Here is a 13868-nt window from a genome sequence, read left to right as displayed (position 1 = left end):
GTGAAAGCTAGTCCCAAATCCAAGTCTAATTGAATTAGAAATTGCCTGGATGCTTTCTTTCTATTCAAAAGCTTGTTAAACTTCCAAAAATATGTATATATATTCTTACATTTTCTAAACAAATCCATTCAGCTTTTTTTTTTTTTTTTCAATGTGACATTTTCTATTTCAAAGTTGACCTATTTTGAGAAGTAAGAAAATTAGCTAAATTCCCCCATATCAAAACATTTCACTCTGGGCTGAATAAAATATTGGGAGGTTGTTGCTTTTTTTCCCTTTCTGCAAAGAAGTGTAGTCCTCACTGGGGGGCTACCAGAATGGATTTTATTTATTCTTTTGAAGTCCGTTTCAGGCACGGAACAGGAAAAAACCCTCTACACAATTTGCACAGCAATGATTTCCAGCCTACTTTTACATTCCACATTAAGATATCTAATCCATCCCATGGATTTGGGATATAGCAATTTGAAGTGTAAGTAGGGATTGATAAATTGAGTAATGGGTTTTATCTATAAGAAAGGTTTCTTGGGGCAATATCTCTCAGAAAAGAAATGACCACAGCCTACACTGTTCTGCTGGACAAAGGTTTCTCTTGATACTCGTCACTGTAGTTTGTTGGTAGCTTTAGAAATAAAGGTGAGCAGAGATTTTGTATTGCACTCCAGCCTGCCAGGCCAATCTCTGGATGACTTCACTCACAGTCAAGGGACAGCTTTTAGGAGTCATTCTTCAAATGTTTTGAACTCTTCCCCTGACAGCATTTGATTAAATAGATTTTTAATCGACATAATACCTTACACTACAGCTGCCATTGGTGTGAGAGAAATAAAAATCTATAGTCAAAGCTATATATTAGAGCATCTGTGCAAGATTGCATGTTTCATTTCATTGTTTTTGGAGAGGCTTATTAATAAGGATGGCTTGCTTTTTGCAAACAGTGGCAATACTTTCAGTACACGAGACGTAGTCCTACTCTGAGTTGAAAGGCTGTCTCACTGGAAGGTCTAGGCAAGATGACATGGCAGGAGGGTTTTCTTTCTGATGCAGTTCTTTCTTCTTTGTAGCTATCCAATGACACTCTCCTACTCTGGAACAATGTTGGGCAGGAGAAAAAAATCCGTTAGGGTTACTATTTGAACATCTCAGAGCCTTTGCTCCAGGCTGCCTGGAGGCGCAGTTGGCCAACTCTGCATCATCACCAGGTTTCCTTGACAATGCCTAAAAGATATTCTTTCAAAAGCTGGACTCTGAAGCACAGTTCTTGTCTGCACACCAGCCCCTGCAAACCAGGTCTCATTTGAAGTCAGTTGCCAGAATATGTGATGGAGTGAGATCTGTGTAGCTTTCTGATAGCATAGCGTGGAGCTCAACTTTCAAAAACTTTTCACAAAAGGTTGTGTTGGGACTGCTCAGTGCAATCAGTGCATGAGCTGTTAATGTGGAACTCATGATTGCTCGCAGCAATCACGGGGTCTGAAAACACAGCAGGATTCAAAGGAAGATCAGCCACTCACACAAGGTAACAAGGACATCTTAAAATGAGCATCTATTGAATTGGGATTCAGAGCTAATTTATCCCAAGGGAAGGTTATTTGTTAACTGCCTCTTGAAGAGTTTCTGATAGAGCTGAAGGAAGGGTGACAATTCCTCTTCACAGCTACCCCCAAGGATTATTCATTCTCCTCTGGAATGAAAACTAAAGCTTGACGGAGAGGGACAGGGACTACAGACCTCAGCAGAGATGCTGCAGGTTCAACTCCCTGTTGCCTGAGACAGAGGTTCTCCAGCCCCAGAAACCAGGGCTGACCCTTCCTGAAGTTGCTCTCACTGCCCAGCACTTGAGGCTCACTTGCTCTCCTTCTGCTCCATAATCAATTCTCTTCCTTCCTCAGAGTGCTCTGAATTCAAAAGCCCTCTTTAGAAACAGATGGGTGGTATTCAGTTGCCAAAACACAAGGACCTCATTCTGTTTGGGTTGTCCGAGGGTACTCCTCCCAGCTTGCTGCCACTCCAGATGGGCACCAGCATACCGAGGATGCTAAATCATATCTGCAGCTACCCTGCAGATGCTCAGTACCTGCCACCGGTGCTAACCAGCCTGGGTAGGTGCCTGCACTGCCAGCCCTGCCTCCCCTCGGGGGTGGTTGTGAAGAGAAGTTGTCACCCCTCCTTCAGCTCTATTGGAAACTCTTAAGAGGCAGTTAACAAATAACCTTCCCTTAGGATAAATTAGCCAAATAGCAGGCACTTGAGAGACAGAAGAACCTCTTATTTAGGCAAAAATGTTTCTTCTGACTCCTACTACTCCTACTGACTCCACTGGCTGACGGCGACCAAGATCAAAGTTAACAGATAGGACTGACAGTGCCAGTGTTCCTCATTAAGGTATGATCCTTACAAGAAAGGCTCGTTAGGATCTCTAGGTTATCCATCACCCTTACGCCTGCACCTGATGACCTATGCACATCGTTGGCACCATGACACCAAGCTACAGACACCAGCAGCACTGCTGTGTCCCTCTGCAACCACTCCCAAATACTGAAGAAAACCTTTGGAGCCACCAGACAAACTATCAGGCTTGGTGGCAGCAAAGAGTCCTGTCAAATGGATTTTTTACCTCTTTCACATGTGCATCACACCACTCATTCTAGACCACCATTCCTGCCTGCTTGTTTCGATAAGCAGTTGTATCACTGGTCACTTGCTAGGCCCTTTGTTGGCCAGCTCCTGAATCCGGAAACGTCACAGATCTGTCAGTCTACTTCTTTCCTCTACATTCCTTGCAATGTGTCCCAGTGCTTCTCTTAATATCTCAGTGAGACCATCTGCCTGAGACACACCTGGGCTCTGCTTACCTCTAGGCACTGGCACGGATGCAGAGTGTTTCCACATGGTCACTACTTCCCTGTCTTGTAGAGGAGAGTTTCCTTTAAGCCCTTGGTAGGCCTGAGGACGTGACAGAGTTGGTGAAATGGAGTAAGTCCTGTAAAAGACCAACGACGTGATGTCAGGATGGAGAGGTTCAATTTGAACAGCCAGTTCTGGGTGGCTGCAAAAAGTCAGAAATCAGTGATTGAGAAGCAGAGTTATTTCCTCCTTGGAAGCCAGGTGGGTCACGCTCCTCAGCCAAACTACCAGCCCCATCCAGACAGAGCTGAGCATCCATTTTAATCAGTCCCCAAATGCCCTACCAGAAGGAAACAGTTTAACACCTTAAAATCTCAGGTGAGGGGACCTGGCATCACTGCAGGAGGCATCTGGTCCTGGAGCTTTGCTCCAGAGGCAGCAGCTGACTCTGAAAGGGAGCAAAGACAGAAATGAGGCTTAGAGCAGCAAAATAAATCAGTGACAGAGTTTCAAAAAAAGACAAATGAAGTTGAAATCTGTCCTTGTTTATTTTAATGTTTGGAATGTTTTTGAGGTGATTTATGCCCCCGCATCAATGTATTTCTCTCTCTTTGTCTCTCTCTCTTTCTTCCATCCCTTTTTTTTTAACAGAAAAAAAAAATAAAAATTGGGGGAGTTAATTGGATTTCCAGGCTTCACAGCCAGACACTGTAATTGATCTCTGAAGAGCTGGATTTGTTGGTTAGCTGGGCATGAATTTGATAACATGAGCAGGAAGGAATGAAAAATTCCCCGCTGCCAAAAGAGCCAAAGAGGGGCAATGCTGGCAGAGCCCCCCGGCACTTGCCTTCACCAAGACATGGGATATTCCCTGCCTTCCCTCCCCCTCCCCGTTTTTGTTCTGCCTTGCAAGGCCATTATTTTCAAAGCATGGCTGCATCAACCAAGGCCCCCCGCATCTGCAGCTCCTGGCACCCGAGCATCCCCCAAGCCAGCACTGCACCTCACCGCAGCCCCCAAAAGTGAGTCCTTCACCCCCAAAGCTATGTCACCCACCTCTGCCTGCCCCAAAAGGCAGGTTCCGTCTTCAGTCCCCTTGAGCTTCTTGTCACAGCGGGCCGGTTTGCTCTGTGAAGAGAGGAGGCACTGAGCCAGGGAAGAGGAGCAGGATGCCTCCCACTGCCCATAGCTACATTTCCCATTTCACCCAGCCGGTGTCCAGGCATCCCCACCAAGCCAGGCTTGTGCTAGCAGGCTGGCAGCACAACAAACCTTGCCCGTGCCTGATTCATTCAAAAAAATCCTCAAATTCTGGGCTTGAGAACATGCTCTAGCCAGCTGAACCAGCTTTATACACACATTCATAGCGACCTCTCCCAGTTGCCACCAAACCTCTATGAGCACAGGGGGGTTTCTTTTCTCTTTTACACAGAGACATTTGTATTCTGGTTTCAGCTTAGGGTTGCAAGAGGCCTGGTCCTGCTGCTGCAAACAGAGCTATACTGGAGGCTGCTGTGCCGTAGGGTACCTCGCTCCCCCCGTCACGGCACATGCTCTCTGCTGCCCATCCCCGCGGCAGATGGCAGGGGGCCGATCCCAACAGACTGCAGCAAGCTCTGGCAGTGCCTGCAGGGAATCCAGCTTCACACAGATCTCTGCAGGTGAGTCCACATGGGAACACGGCACAAAACAAGCACAGGAGCAAACTTCAGGTGGTTTAGCATCACCCCCCAGCAGGTTGGGTGAGAATGGCGTTTGTGGGAGCGTGCTGATGCAGGGTGAGCGCTACTTTCCCAGGCAGGGCAGCTTCCTCCCATCACAGAGGTGTGCTTGTCACTCCATCCCCATGCACTCCAAGCCCCAGGTGACCAAAAGACCTTTGTTATCTGGGAGAGTGCCACATGCCAGGGAGAAAGATCTCTGCAAAATTTGTCTCTTCAGTGCACGACTCAGCTCATTTCTCTTTTTGTTGTGCATTTATCCAAAATCCCAGTCCACTGGTACAGCTCAAAAGGAGCAAGGAAAAATCATCAGCCTTTCTGAGCCAGAGACCCCCTCTCCCCCCTGCGGGTAACCCAAAGGAAGGTATTACATTCCCATTCACCTGCCAGCTCGCCCAGGAGACGAGGAATTGCAGTCTTTTATCTGTTACAGGCTTGTCTGAAATGCCTGGCATAACCTGTTCCTGTGCTAGTTAGGCTGTGCTGATGTTTCACTGTTCAGAAGCAACCCTATAATAATTGACCCGGCTTTTCTGTGCTGCTGACACCACCTGGCATGGCCTCGCAGAAGGAAACACTGCGTTTGCACAATGCATAATTAAACTGTGGAGCTAACTTCCACGGGAAGTTGTCGTGGCCAAGAATTTGTGACATTTCGGAAAGGAAGCAGGCATGTATACGGATAACAAGAATAGCCAGAGTTACGACAGCTGAATACCAACATCCCTGTTGACAGTGCTAATGATACTGCAAGGCAGCCTCCCGTTATTAGGGGTGATAAGCGTATCTAACATGGGGCAGATCTGCCTTCTGCTGCACCTCCCTTTGCAGCATCCGCTTCTGGCCACCCGTCGGAGAGGACAAAGCTGTGGGGACCCAATCCCACGCATGCAATTTCCCTCTTCTAGTTTTTTCTAACATGTTTCAAAAATATTATACAGTTTTATTTTGCTGTTGCTTGCACTGGATATAAAACTCTGCGCAACAGCAGCTTTCCAGAATTGTAAACCTGGTTTATGCTCAGGAATATTGTTCTGTGCAGGTGCAAGGTATCACTCACTCCCAAGCACTGCAGCTACTACAGACTGTGACAAGGAAGCTGCTCACAAATGGTCACGCAAAGGAAAACATCTGTTACAAACTAGCAGGTACACAGATCATCTGCAAATTGCACAGCTTGCACCTGATTTTCCCCTTGCTTTGTTTAGCAACTTGTGGGGCTGCCAGGCAGCATTTGGGACCCCCGCGGCGCGGAGAGGCAGACGACGGGTGCTGGAGGCAGCGCAGAATCCAGCCCGGCACCCACCTGGTCCTGCAGAAGACGTAGGTCGTGCCACAGACGTTATTTAACCCAAGTGCTCCTCGCTCAGCCACGTGCCCCTGCAGGAAGCGGGGAAGACAAGGCAGGGCAGGGCAGGTCCCTCCCAGACTCAGGAAGCCCAGGTGGCAGGGCTTAGCGGGTATTAGGTTCAGAAATGCAAGCGGGCTGGGTTGCCTCTGTTTTATTCCCGTGGTGCTGCTTTTTATCGTTAGCACTCCAGAAGTGCAGGTTGTGCTTCAGCAGGCAGTGCCCCTTCCCCTTCGGTCAGCTCTCTGCCCCACACATACCTGCTTGCCCCCTGCACAGGCTCCGTGGGCTGGCAGTGATTTTTTTTTGCCTTTTTTTTTTTTTTTTGCCTCCACCTCGCACACAAAAGATTTCCTGATCTCAGCTGGACCTTTACATCTGCTTTGTGTTACAGGGCTTAGATCAGGAAACAGAAGGATTCTGTTTCCATCAGACAGGATCTCTGGTTGATCTCCAGCCAGCCTCAGGACTCAACCGCGGTTCCCAGCTTCACATGCGATGGTTAGAAAGGAGGATCCTCCTGTGCCCCATGGCACTGCCTCCCGATTGCCTGCTGCCAGCGCTCCCACCTGTGTAGGGCTCATAAACCTTAGACTCAGCCCAGAGCTCTGGATGTGTCCGAAACCTCTCCACCTGCTCAGCGTCGCACAGGCTCCGCTCCCATCCATGGAAATCCTTCTCGCCTCCACCAGTGTGCCAAGGGCTCAATTTTGCATTATTTTCTTTTAAAACACAATTTAACAATATTTATATGATCTTTACTCCTTGAGTAAAGCAAAGGGGGGCAGGAGGAGAGAACCCATCCCTGGTCCCACACTGCCACCACCTGCTTTGAATTGCACGATCCTGGAGCTCCTGCTCCCCTCGGTCAGATGCATCAACACCTTTGGCATGCGATTTATCATGTCAGAGGAGTTCACCACTTCTGGCACAAAGCAACAAGACTTATTAAGTCCTGGGCACACACCTTAGCAATCGATGGGAATTTCAACTGTGACTTCATTGTGAAAGGGATCAAACCTTTTAAAATCCCATTCCTCAAACAGAGTGGTCTTGCATCCTGTGGAAGCCCCATGTAAACACTGGGGCCTCATAAGTACCTGTGTGTGCTTCGGGGGGACAAGGGTCACTGTACACAGCCTGGCAGGACCCTGTGTGAAGCACCACGCAATCCTTGTCACCCAAAATTGGGGTCAAGGATGGTGAGCTCAGGCTGGAACTGGCTCAGCGGAAGGCTATCTGCAGCATCAGAGCAAAGGTGGCCTTTATACAAGAGTCAGCTGCTGGGAGGCCCTGACTTGTTAGTTTAAGAAAATGAAGGTGGAGAGGTGATAAAATTGTTCTCTCTTCATGTATCGGGAGGTTTAACATGAAGGAAGAGAAAGTGCTATTTAAGGTGAAAGGACAACATCAGCAAAAGGTCACAAACCATCCATGAATAAATTTAGGTGAGAAACTAGAATAAGGCTTTTCACTGTCCAAACAATTAGGAGGAAAGCCAGTACAATAAGAAAGGTTTTTTTTTCAGCCTAAGAAAGGGAAGAGAAGCTTGGTTGTCTGCAATAGCAGGGAGCAGGATGCAACGGCTTGGATGTAGTGCAAAAACAGTGTTTCTTTTAAAGGAGCATTACTGCAGCCATGCAGACCGAGGATGGTGAAGAGGCAAGGTGTGTTGGGAGAGACAATCCAATTGTACAAGGTCAACTGATTTAACTGGAAAAACGTGACAAGTTTCAGACTTGGGCCTGACACAGGGCAGTAAAATTCAAGGTAAATATAAATCAAAAGACTGTGAGAGTGCGCAGAGGCCAGCTGGCCAGCCCAAAGGCTGCATCCAGTCCCACCACTAAGCGCTGGGGGAAGAGAGGGCAGCCAGAGCAAGCACGGGCAGAAACTCCCCAGTGCCGAGCCAGCGCTGGCTGTCCTGTAGCAGCCCACACGGAAATCCATATGGAAAATCATTAAACAATTACAACCTCTATCGGAAGAAGATCATCCTTGGAAGACACTTCTCCAGAAACCTCTGTTTGCCATTTTCAGATAAGCCCCTGCCCCATGGGAACGACGGCCAGAACTCATTTCACAGATCAGCAAACACTGAACAAAGAGACCAAAGCAAACCGGGGGAGCAAAACGAGCCAACGCCACCCCACCACCTCCAGCTCCATGCATCCTCACGGGCTGGTAGTCGGTCGTGCCGAAACACCAGCCCATAGGCACGGCCCCAGCCACGCAGCCACCCAGCGAGCCCGGGGCCATGCACCGTTTCCAGCAAAGGGAGGTTTTCCATAAAATAACCACTCGGCGCCAGCTCAGCGGTCTGGGAGAGGAAACGATCCGCCTGAAAAAATTACCCGGCCAAAAAAGTAAGGTCTAACGCGCTGGCTGATTTAACACACAATTTTATCACTCCCTACAGACAGAAGCCTCTCTTATTTGGAAGGTGCTTAAGCACCTGATTTCGGTTAGGCCTAAATACGTCTCAAAAAGCTGGTCCTTCATGCAGAACCAAGATAATCTTTGAAGACACAGCAACTCACCCGGCTTTGCTAAATCAATCTCACTGTTATTTTATTCAGCGTAAAAAAAAGTTCCCAGGGATCACATTTCTACCAGAACTTGTTAACAATTTATAACTATCACCTTAATCATTAAAAACAAACAATGGGAAAGAAAAATCATTAAATTAATCCCTGATCTGGAATCCCAGAAGAGAAAATGAATTATTTTTCAAGACTGTAAGAATTAGAGGCCAACCTTCCAAATCGTGTAAAAACACGAAAAGCAAGTGTATGCATACTCTGCCAGACAGCATCTAAGGCTGCTGGAGGAAGGCTTTTTTTTTTTCTTTTTTTTTTTTTTTGTATTGCTTTGAAGCTCTTTGCTGTCATTCTCCAAGGAGCCTGGCAACCACATTGTGACAGAGCAAGGATAAGCCTTTTAAGCTTTCAGAGTTATTTCCAAAGGAGCACGGGCTGAGCTGAGCATTGTAGCTGATGTTCGGGAGCTTCTGGCTGTAGCGTGCTGAGTTCAGCCTGGGCATGGCGAGCAGAAGCACCGCTGGGACTGGGACCACAACCTGCCACCCCTGGGCTTCTGGGGGGTTCCTAGGGAGAGCTGCCTCCCTGTGTCCCAGCCGAGCAGGCTCCAGCTCCCTGACCAAACTCAAAAATTTAGGCAGCAAGACCTGAAGGAAATATTAGGAGCTTTTATTAGACCAGCTGATAGAGACAAAAAACAAGGACGTATCTTGGATGAGTGCTCTACGCCCATCTCACGAGATGCCAAGACAGTTTGTCAGGTGTGGGCTTTCTTTTTCTTTTCCCCATTTGGACTAACAAATGCATTAACTAACGTACAAAAGCCATAGATCACTACAACTATAACCTCACCACTGCTACAAATAAATAGCTACGTTAAATGGAGACAAAACAGTGGAGGGACAGGCAGGAGAAGCACTTCCACTGCCTTACAGGGAAGGCAGCGGCAGGCCTGGCCATGAGACCCCAGGCATGGGCTTGCCAGCACCCAGCTTGCCACCCGTGCACCCACGAGTAATTAATTGAGGGTGATAACGAGAAGGGACGGACTGAGGCAGGTACGCAGGCTGGGGCAAGAGAACACGCTCCCCAGCTAACTGCTCGCATGCAGTGCTGAACTTAGATGCTGCATGGTGAGGCTTGGAAATTTCATGTTTTCCCCCCCATTTGGCTGAAGGAAGACCCCTCTCCTTTGGCACAGCGACGCGCACGGCTGAGCACAGCACAGCCAGCCAGCAGCACCCAACAGAGGGCACTGACATGCTGACCGTGCCACCCACCTCTCCGGCCATCCCCACCAGCCCCAGCTTCTCCTCCCCGCCGCACCAGCACTGACCTCCCCGCTATCGAGCTCCCCATCGCGGTCCTGGTGGGGCTGCCACGTCCCCACCCAACACAAATCAACGGGGGCGTCACCTCCGCGGGGCGAGGACGGGAAGCGAACGTCCCAGCGCGGTGCCAAGGCGACTTCCTCGCCCTGCTGCCGTGGCTCGGGCAGGCGGCCGCGAGGAAAGCTGGTGGAAAAACCTGGGCAGGGGGGGCGGGAAATGGGGGCCTTCACTTTTCAGGCTGTTAACTGTAATTAGCCTGGTTTCTGAGATGTAATTATCTTGCAATCTCAAAGCAAACACCCCGGAGGAAATTGCACAGTTAAAGACAGCATGGCATTAAAAATAAATTATGAGAGTCCTGCCCGCTATTGCTACGGATCTGTCAGCATTTTCACTCTAAAAGCCCCTGCTTGGGGGAGCTGCAATCACCCAGCTGTGACTTTCCATGCCAAACTGTCTGCCTAGACATAGGATTGTGCCGCATCCCTGTTATGATGCAGAAATTAAAAACAATAACCCCCCCGATCAGGAGGCATTCAGCTTTGTCACAGTCCAATTACAAAATCGCTGCACTTTGGGGGTGGGGAGGTTGTTTTGTTTTGTTTTGTTTTCCCAGAGGAATTAAATTCCACGGGCTATTTAATACAGTGCACGAACAAAGCGTGCTAGGTGTTTGGAAACAAGTCAGATGATAACAAGTCACAATATTCCTTCCTCTCGCAGAAAGAGCTCCCGAGCCTGCTCTCCGCTGCCCTTTTTGTTGCTGCATGACTGCCTTCCAAAATTAGGGCTGTGCTTCATGCCCAAATTGCCACGCCAGGGATTTATCCCGGGAGGTGGAGGAACCTGACTACTACAGTGGGGAGCAGGATCTCCCCAGCAGCTCGGGGCTCATCCCTTGCTTGGGGTACTCCCTTGCTCAGCCCAGCCTGCAGGGCTTTGCTTGGCCTCTGGCTCCATGGAGGTCACCGCTCCGCGATGCCTGGCTGGGAAGCAGAGTCAGGAAGGAAGGGGGAACTGGCTGGGAAGCAGGGCCAAGCTCCTCATGCAGCTACAGAGCGTGAAATAAGGCTGCCAGAGAGGAGATGCAGCTCACTGTTGGCTTATTTCTAATTTTGGAGCATCTTTTCCATCCACTTCAGCTAGACAACATCAGCCTCAATTCAGGCTTGCCCTGAAGCCAGCAGAGCTGTATGATGGTTTAGGTCAACAGAAAACCATACCAACATCATCCCAAAGGGCCTTCCCTCATGGCATCCTCTCCCACAGGCAAAGCTTCAGATCACATCAAGGTGCAGGTGATGACAAGGGACCATGTGCCCAGCCAACCCACGCTGCGTCACACGGAGAGAACCCAGGTGGAAGCGGTACCTGAATGGCTTTAAGGCTGTAAGAGACACTAAAATCCCTCCTCAACATCTGCAGAGAACTGGGACTTGCCACCATCTCCAAACCACCACGCTCATTACACAAAGCACCGCTTCTCTCATTCTGCCGTAGCTGAGGTGGACAAGGAACACCCAGAAACATGCCGAACCCAGGCGCAATGTTCAAGATGGAGAAGGTCCAAAAGACCACTGCCTTGCTTTCCATCAGAAATACAGCTTCCCTGAGGACTCCTGCAAATGGGCTTTCTCCTCTGCTGCGGGTAATTAGCAGGTGCTTCTGGAGTACAAGACGCAACTACCGCGGGGCTTCACACAGCTCTAGCAGTGCCGGAGCCCCACTTAGCTAAATTCTCATACTTCTTACGGTATGAATCAATCCCACCGTCTCTCCTCTCAACATATCTCGTCACTCACAGGATGCAAAAGAAGAAGTCTGGAGAGCCCATTAAAAGCCACTCGACTGGAAAATAGTTTCTGGCCTAATTCTAGCACCAGGGTCTTAGCTGGGGAGAGAAATCTGACAGCAAGAGTGTGTCTGCGGGGAGGAAGAGGCAGAGCTGTTAACTACTTCACCAATCTAATGTATAGCACTCTCCAAGAGTAATTAATAATTAATATTCGTAGCCTGCTTAAATCTGTTGACTCTGTAAACCGCTGCCTCTCACTTAGAGGACTCTCGGCATGCTGAGACAAACTGAAGAACATCCCCCACGGAGAGACTCAGCATAAACAAGAGCAACGGCAACTCCCAGCTACTCATCCCTAGTTTTAATCCCTCTGCTTCTCTTGTCCTCTTTATCTTGTTTAATTAAGCATAATGCCTTAGGAGCAGCTCTTACAGAGGCAGATGGAGAGTCCAGGACAAGAGGGGCTGGGTCTCCAGTCACTGCGAGGCTGCTACCAGTACTCTAATGTAAGGCCCTGGGTCGGCAGGGGACACCGAAGTCACCAAGCTCCATCCCCTTCAGAGGGTGCGTTCAGTGCTCCTAGGCCACAGGCCACACACTGCATGCAGGAGTGAAGCCTTGCAGCACAGCACTGGAGGCTCTGGAGCACTCGTTCCAACCAATCCTTTCTGCAATGCTGCCCCTAATCCACTTTATCCTCATTCAAAGCCACAGATGCAAATCAGTTTCCCCAGCTCCCATCTTAATCTGAGTTTCAGCCGTCAAAAGACACCTGACATTGACACACAGTGGTCGCAGTATCTGTGGGGGTCTGGGTCATACCAGTTGCAAATCAGCAGCAGGCTAATGAAACCAACCCATGAGTATCGGTAGCCCCGTATAGGTCACACACATTGAAAGGGAGGCGGAATGGAGCAGAACAGGTTTCCTTGGTGGCAATCCTAACTACTGAGGAACCTGATTTTCTACAGATGTCATAAACCAGAAGGGCTTGAAGTTTTGGACCAAGGAATAGGCACCTTTAAGAATCTATGCTATGGGATCACCCAAACTGCCCAAATTTTGTCTCAGTTCATCATCTCAGGGGCCAAGCTGACTTCCACTGAAATCATAGATCACTGTTTCTTTTGACTTTACACAAGCCTTGAATGCCACCCTTAGCATCTTTTAATATCACATGTTGGGGGTAACAGAATGTACACACATATGACTTGTTCTGTCACAGATCTGGGTCATTCATTATATGCATATATTACTTGCTCTGCTGTATTCCAGGTTTGGTAGAACGTGAAAAGTTCCTTTTTCATTATAAGTAACATTATTCTATCATCTGTGTTACGTTTAATCATAGTTATGGTTTACTCTGGTGATAGTTTTCTAAGATACAGGAAATAGTTTAAATCAGTAAAGTAGAAAATGACATGAGTGACTTACTTTCCACATAAACTCCAAACTGTTTAGTTAATCAGTATTCAACAAATACAATTCTAATGAAATTTGTTTTTCTTTCAAGAGTGCAATGGAAAAAGGACTGCTAGCTAGCATTAAGATGTGAGCACACCTAAAAATACCATTATCAGGAAACAATTATACAACTTTCCCTGAATTGATAATTTGCATTTAGAAAGGAGGAAAATATGCCCATAATTATTTTTCTGTTGCTTGCTATAAAAGCTAAGGACAGACAGTGTGATTCTGTGGCTAATAAATACTGAGGGCATGGTTGTCCTGCAAAGTGGGTTTTTAGTGAGAAACCGAGCCGTGTGAGGATGAACCATGGGAAAACGTTGCAATTTTTGCACTGTGGCCCAAAAGATCAGTATATTTGGGGGGGGGAAAAAAAAAAAGAAAGAAAAAAAAAACCTCTTTCTTGCTTTTTGCCTCTCTGTGTTTGTGCATATTGTCTTTACACTCTAAGCAAATAAGACCTTTCCTCTGGAGTCTCATAGTAAGCTATATAAGCAACAGTTCTGGTTTTGCCAAGATTTCAAAAACGACGGAAGGAAAATTTTAAAAGACTGTTTTACTCATTTTAGTAAAAAGGAAAACAATCTTTTAGCTTTGAATGAAACACATTACTCAACTTAAAACCAAAATGCTTCCTTTGGTCACCTAGCTTCTGTAAACATTTTTGTCAGGTTTCATAAAAAGGTACATGAGATTTGAAACTTGAAGTTCTCCATTTTAATTAGAACACATAATGGAAGGCTTCAAGGTCAAACAGGGTCTTTTTGGTTAAAAACCCCTTCCTCTTTCTTTCCCTGAAATGAACAAAATCCAAACAAA

General features: G+C 47.8%; 1 protein-coding gene across 1 annotated transcript in view; it reads right to left on the bottom strand.

Moving 5' to 3' along the window:
• Positions 1–838: 838 nt before the first annotated feature.
• LOC310904044 (uncharacterized protein) overlaps positions 839–13868 on the bottom strand; it is a 131022-nt gene continuing 117992 nt past the window's right edge. Inside the window, exons 35-38 of the mRNA XM_083848202.1 lie at positions 3904–3975; positions 3213–3295; positions 2856–2983; positions 839–1087 (exon numbers count right to left, since the gene is read on the bottom strand). The gene's annotated coding sequence lies outside the window, so the exon portion shown is untranslated. The remainder of the gene's footprint in view (positions 1088–2855; positions 2984–3212; positions 3296–3903; positions 3976–13868) is intronic.

Source organism: Anser anser (assembly GCF_964211835.1).
Source record: "Anser anser genome assembly, chromosome: 9".
NCBI classification, from domain to species: domain Eukaryota; kingdom Metazoa; phylum Chordata; class Aves; order Anseriformes; family Anatidae; genus Anser; species Anser anser.
The sequence above is the reverse complement of the archived record's forward strand: the minus strand, read 5'-3'. Positions and strand labels throughout refer to the sequence as shown.